Raw genomic sequence first — 6,749 nt, 5'->3', positions numbered from 1 at the left:
TCTTAGCCATCTTAAGAGTTTCGTGATTCCCGGAGTGTTTATGATGCAACTCCCAGCTCCGGGCTGGGTGTCTCGAAGCGTATTTGTCTGAGCTACCCCTCTCTGTGCTCTGCCAATTATGTGCCACTTTGTCTCGGAGCTATGACTGCTTTCCTCGGAGAGGGAGATCCCTCTTCCATCAGTATGGACGCACTGTTTTCAGAGCCTGCCAGCGCCGTGTTGCTGTGTCAGTCAACCTATGAGGACCAGTTTCAGACGAGGAGGGCTGACGAGCTGGCCGGGGATTGGCCGGCCGCGCCTGGGCGGGGCCTGTGGGAAGGAAGGGCTGCAGCTCACAGCAACAGAGTTTAGACTGTCTTTGCTTCATCATCTGAAGGTAAAATTTTCCAGCCACGGCCGGCGGCTCGCAGAGTACAATAAACAGGGACTGAGAACTATTTGCATGGACCCCCCTTCCTCATGATGCGGTGGAGAAGCCGCGGCCACTCGCTCCTGCCAGATGTTTTTCGGGTTACTGTACATGAGGAAGACGAGCAGAGCTAAACAAGGTAGGAGAAACAACCTCCCCCCCCATTTTTTTTTTTTAATGTTTAAAGAGTTTGCTGCAGTATGCTGCATTCCATGTGTGTGCTTAGGGAAGCCAGGGAGACCGATTCCACTAATTCGAACGGAATACTCGCAGGAAACCCTGGAGTTTTACGTAACATTCGGATTTGAGAACAAGAAATGGCAAAGCCGGAATCTACGCCGCCCATTTGGGGTGAGGCATAAAAACCGAGCTTTTTATTGATTTATTTAAAGGACAGATTCGTTTATTATTTTTATTTTTAATTATCTGAAAGATCCGGGCCAGTATTTTCTTAAGATAATAGAGGTTTTTACTGCCAGACTGGGCTACAGAATAAAGTTTACGTGTTTCCTGTTCTTTGAAAACATACTTGAAATTAAGAATTTTTTAAAAAAAATCATGGTGAATAATCTTCGGTTGGATGTTTGGGACCAAAATATGTCTGTTTCTTGGAAATTGGGGGGGGCCACCCTGGTGCTACAGGGCAATGGCTTTAATTGAGTTTCAAAAGCACATTTTAAGCACCACGGCAGAAGAGGTAGCTTCCTGGCTAGTCTTAGACACTGTAGTTTAATGTTTACATTGCTTTTCCTGGCAGCCTCTGTCTTTGTTTCCAGCTTAAAAGTGGAACCATTATATTCAAAAGTAAAGCTGGGTTAATAATGCTTACTGCAATTATCTGATCTGTATGCATTTTTAATGAGAACACACAGCCAGCAGTGTAATTTAACGAGAGCAGGCTAGCTTTTAAAGCTGGGCTCTCACTATGCCCAGCCAGATCAACTTTCTTGCCGAGAAGCAGCGGCTAGAAAGGTTGAAGCAGATTTATTTTTAACACAGTTGGCCCGGGAGAAGGAAAGGCTCTCTCTGTGGTAAAGAATTCTTTCTGCCCTTTTCCGTTTTAAATTTCTGCCAGGCATGAGGAAACCGTGCTTTTTTGCTAGGCCTTGGAAGCATGTGTTTACAATAAATGTGTAACATTTTTAGAATAGTTAGCAAGCACTGAAGCGAAGGAAAAAAAAAAAAAAACTTGCCCAACTGCCACCTCCGTGAATGTTCCAACGTTCTTCAAAAAGCCTTACTGTCTCTTTAAAAGACAAGGATTAAGTAGGAAAATGTCTATTAGGACATATATATGTATGTTAGGCAGCAACGAGGAACAAAAATTAAACAAGAGACATTTTTACCATCGATGTAAGAGGAAGTTTCTTCCTCCTCTCTTTTGCTCCATTCTGAGGGACAGCAGTGCTCACTTAAATAAGGGCAATGCCACGTAGATTCTTCTAGACCCACGGTTTTTACTTTCAAGGAGAAGTGCAGGACACTAGCCCAGAACTCCTGACGTCATCCCCCAACTATTTCTGCTGGGTGTTCTTTTATTCAGCTTGTGGAGAGGAATATTTCTCTATGTCCAGGCCAGAACATTCGAACTCCCGGTTGGCAGGACTTGAGTTATGTCTTCCCATTTAAACCCACAGCCCATCCATCCCCCTTCACAGGCCAAATAGGGCAACTTCTCCTACCTGCCTGTGTGCTCAGGTTTTCTGCAGGCTTCTGGCTTGTCTAGTGAAAGCCATGGTTAGCCTCGGGGAGCCGAATTTCACTTTTTTTCTGTCCTAACTCCTTGGCAGCTCAGTAAGGCTACCTGTGTGGCCCATCCTAGGGGGTCCCATCCAGGGGGTCCCATCCCAGGGGGTCCCATCCCAAGGGGGGTGGCTATCCCAAGGGGAGCCCATTCTCAGCTCCCCTGAAACCATTATCTAAGGCCCAGGTTATGCTACCAAGTTCAAGGTTGATTGGATGGTGGGGTGGGTGACAGCTGCTTTCATAGATATGGCACCGTGTCCTAAGGCAGATGGCTCAAAGGAAGTAAAATACAATAGTGCCCGCTGTTAACCCTGTGTCACAGGTGGCACTCTCGTAACACCCTTGATTGTACAGATCGAGAGGAAGGTTAGTGTTTATTGAGGTTCCTTTTAAAGAAAGAATTTGGGTTAGAGCACACTGCAGGTCGCCAGAGTCCCTATTACCAGCTGGCCTCCCACACCACTTACTTAGTGTGGCCCTGAACAAGTGCCTACCTCAGTTTCTCTCTCTTCAGTAAACACTTATTACACATTCTATCCTAGAATTCTAGGGACCTGTTTTGTTACAAACAACAATAACAAAAGTTGTTTGTCTCCTGGGACAATGCACTGTGAAGTACAAAGGGAGGGGGCCTCTGTGTGGAGACACTGTGGGCAGTGTTTCAGGGTGTTTAGATACAAGGCTACAAAATACAAAACCCTCTCGTCTCTGTCAGGTTCTTATAAGTTTTCTAAAGATGCCTGAGCCAACAAATGAGATTTCCAAGGAAGTCAAGGCATGGTTGTTAGCGTTTCCTCCATCCGGCTCCCCTGATGCTCTAGAAGCGGCTGGGCAAGCCTGCTTCTACCGGTAGGCAGTGGCTTGGTAGAGCTGTGATGGGCAGAGTTCTCAGTGCTGGTCTTACTTTGCCTCTTGTATGAAATCTTTGAGAGCGGAGGGAAGGAGAGCGAGAACCCGGCGGGAGGACAAGATGCTTGTGAAATATACTGGCCATGCAGCTTTACTGATCAACCGCCTTCCTTCCCTCTGCTCGGTGTTTTAATTTGCTGTTGCCATGGTGAAAACAAATCAATATCACATGGCTCCCAGCCAGTCCCAAGCTCTGGGAGCACCATAGAGATCCAAGAGCAGGTACTCGGGATTTCCAGCAGGAATGGGGAGAAGGGGACTTAGATCCTGAGCTCAAGCAGATTCCTCCTGGAGAAGGAGTTGGGTCAGCCTGACACACATTTATCTCTTCCTTTCTTCTTGCATTCTCTTATCAGCAAGAAAAACAAATGTGGGAAGAGAGGCCGGCTGACTCATTTATGTTTTCCAAAATAACGAGATGGTAGCAGTGCAGAAGCAAGTAGGGGGCACTGCAGTGGGTGAAGAGTTTTAGTTCATGAAGAGATGGTACAGGGAAGAGAGGGGGTAGTTGTAGAAAACAGTCTGGGTGCCTCCAGCACCTCCACAGAGAGCTACCCCTGAGAGGCCCTTGGGAGGTTAACAGCTGGCCTGTCAGGCAAAAGATCTGGCAAAGAGGAAGCAGGTGGGCAGTTGGAGCAAGGTGTGTCAGAGAAAGGGAAGCAAGCAGGAGCCTGAGTCATGACAGATCAGCGGGTCAAAAGTCCATCAGGTGAGCTCACGAGGACTCCAAGGTCACGACCCCACAGAGAACAGGACACTTCTTCCTTTTCACAAAAGCTGCAGAGGCTCAGCCTGAAGCCCCGTGAGGCACGAAGGAAAGAGACTGCAGAAAATAATACTAACAATAAATAGTCAGGGGCCCAAGCTTCCTTTCTGGAGAGAACCACTCAATTAGAGAGAGATACACGCTGCTTTGTGGAGCTCGGAATTTGGTATTTCCCTCTTTAGAGATGAAGTGGGTCTTATCCGGCCTTGGAGGATCAGTTTTGCTGCTGTTTTTTGTTTGCGTTTGTTTATTTTGTCTTTCTCCTGTCATTCAGTCCAGTTTTTTTTGTTGTTGTTGTTGTTGTTGTTGTTTTGTTTTCCTTCTTGAAAATGTGTACAAAGTGTCCCTTGCAGCAAGAGTAATACCTCGGTGAGGAGTCAGTGTTTGCTCCAGGCAGGGGCCCTCCAAGGGCTGGGTCTGTCAGCTCTAGGCTGGCCTCCACTGCAGCTCTGAGCCAAAACAGGTATGTTCAGTCAGGCCTCAGCTTTGTTAGCTCTGTGATGGTGGGCAGTTTTCAGCTGCCCTTCCCTTACACCCCCTCAATATGACAAAAAAAAAAAAAAAAGGTCTTGGACCCACAACATGCTTTAGTGTTTTGACAAAGCATGCATTGTTTAAGGTCTCTTGGGTCGGCTGTCCAACAGCAATCAACAAGTGTTTGTTAGGCTGCTCTTTGGGCAGGGTCTTTGGCTTGGTTAGGACTTCAGGCTCCCTACTACCTGCCTTCGTGTGTGAGTACAAACACACCTTTTGTAAGAGCCTAAATTTCAAAGGCTTTAAGACATCGTTATGGCTGATGATAAGCTAGCACTGTAACCATCAGATATTGATTTTAATCTAGATGTGATTCTGGAGTTTAAAGACTGAATGAAACACATTTTTTTTAAAAAAAGATCTTTAGATTTTTAGACATGTATCGTTTCTTCACCCCTACTATATTTCGTACCACTAGGCTCTCGTTGTTTAATTAACATAAGGAGAGGTGAGCTGTGGTGTGTCAGAGTGCTTGAAACATGCAGACTAGATGCCTTTCGGGAGTGCTCAGAGTCTCAGCCACCGAGGCAGCTCCAGCCTGAAGTGGTAAGGCTGTGGCACATCATTTATAAAGCCCTAAATGCCAGCCGGTGAACAAAGGGAAATCTTAGACCTGCTCACACTTCTGAGCTTCAGCCTGCCCCACAACAGCCCATGATGCAATTATGAGGAAACCTGATGCTGCCTCTGGGGGATTACACTTCCCCACATTCTTTCATAAATGCAGGGGGGTTTGTTTTGTTTTACTTGATTTCCCTTCTAAACTTTAAGTTGTTTTGATGGTGGTGATTTGGGGGATTTTGCCCTTGCTGGAACATTCCTTCTCTGAACAAACACAAACTGGAGGCCAAAGGATGCAGTTAGGGCAGACCTGAGATAGCAGGCTGGAAATGCAGTCTCTCTTTTTAAAGCTTTATTTTTTTATTTTTTATTATTTTTTTAAATCGGCCCTGTGTGTGTCTCCATCGACAAAGGAGCTGGGCCTCGGTTAGAAGCATCCATGGCAAGCTGGCTGTTAAAGAACTATAGGTTGTAAGTCACCTTTATAGAAACCGGAGCGAGTAGGAAATGCCCTGGAACCCAGCAAGGCTCTTCTGAGCTGTCTGCAATGCACAAAAGCCAGGAGAGAAGGTCCTTACTGACAAGAGCAAAGCATAACTTGTCTCCAGAAGAGTAATGAACAGATGTGGGGCTCCTTGCCCTTGACAAGGGCTTTTGCTGGTGCCGTCTCCATTAACAGCCTAAGCGGGGAGGTGGGGAGTGGGGGTCTCCTTTAAGGCAGTCTGGCTAAAACTCCAAGAGATGAGTTATTAGACTTTAAAAGTTTTGTTTGTTAGGAGACTGGGGGATACCCCAGTTGGTAGAATGATAGGCCTGAGATGCCTGAGGCCCCCTGTCAATTCTTATCTCCTACCACGTAAAACCAGGCGTTGTGGAGCACATCTGTAACGCTAGCACTCAAGAACTGTAGGCAGGAGGACCAGAAGTTCAGAGTCGTGCTTTGTAACAAAGTGAGTTCTAGACCAACCTGGGCTTGCGCACGTGCATTTTTCCCACCCCCTTGGTTAAATGACACGGATTTTGAAAGTAAAACAAACAAACAAACAAACAAAAAAAAAAAACCTTTGTAAATGTCACAGGTACTAGACTCGAGGACCTAAGAGTAATGTCACCGCCTAAGTACTTTTTAAGACAGTATTCCATTTAGACTTGGGTGACACAAAGGTAAAGCCCTCAGAGAGATTGATTCTCAGCTTGGATTCCTTGGGTAAGCTTCAAGGAAAAGCTAAAGTTGACCCTATACCCCAACCCAGCCACATGACCGTGAGGTGTTTCATGAACACCTCATAATATCCTGTAGGCCAGAGAATAACCAAGTCAAAGACAGCAACATCCACCGACTTCTGCTCTCCTGAGACCATCTTACTGACTCTCTGAAACTGGTAGAAAGATGGATGTGAAGACTGGACATGGCTATGTTAGGGGCATTTCTTACAAGCTAACTGCTTTACACATACTTTGTGCAATTGGAACTTTAGAAGGTCCCGAGAGCCCCACCCAATCAACAGCACTCTCGGTTTGCTGGTAGAAGATAAGTCTCTGAAGACTTGGTAAAAGCCGGCCTGGCTACCACGTAAACTCTGGCCTCTGAGACCTTAAGTCCTACAGGCAGCCAGCATTGTAGGCTTTGAACTGAATAAATAAGAGGGATGAAGGTAACTTATAGAAAAAACTTAAGTTTCAAGGTAGAAACAGCAATTGTGTTAGAAATTTCAGATATATGTAGTCGTCATTCTATTAAACTCGTGAGTATAATAGTCACAGTGACATCTTAAATACATATGCTATTTTAAGTTTCCTGTTTATTGTTTCTCTCGAGGTCAG

General features: G+C 45.8%; 1 protein-coding gene across 8 annotated transcripts in view; it reads left to right on the top strand.

The window, feature by feature from the left end:
* Positions 1 to 300: 300 nt before the first annotated feature.
* Mbnl2 (muscleblind like splicing regulator 2) overlaps positions 301 to 6,749 on the top strand; it is a 158,171-nt gene continuing 151,722 nt past the window's right edge. For 3 of the 8 annotated variants that reach the window (XM_034498658.2, XM_034498653.2, XM_034498650.2), the window contains exon 1: positions 314 to 548. The gene's annotated coding sequence lies outside the window, so the exon portion shown is untranslated. Of the gene's footprint in view, positions 549 to 6,749 lie in introns of all 8 variants that reach the window. The other 5 variants (XM_034498657.1, XM_034498655.2, XM_034498656.1 and 2 more) reach the window with 3 other exon arrangements.

This window comes from Arvicanthis niloticus, chromosome 3, assembly GCF_011762505.2.
Source record: "Arvicanthis niloticus isolate mArvNil1 chromosome 3, mArvNil1.pat.X, whole genome shotgun sequence".
In the NCBI taxonomy this organism is placed as follows: Eukaryota; Metazoa; Chordata; class Mammalia; order Rodentia; family Muridae; genus Arvicanthis; species Arvicanthis niloticus.
This window is presented reverse-complemented; position numbering and strand designations above follow the sequence as displayed.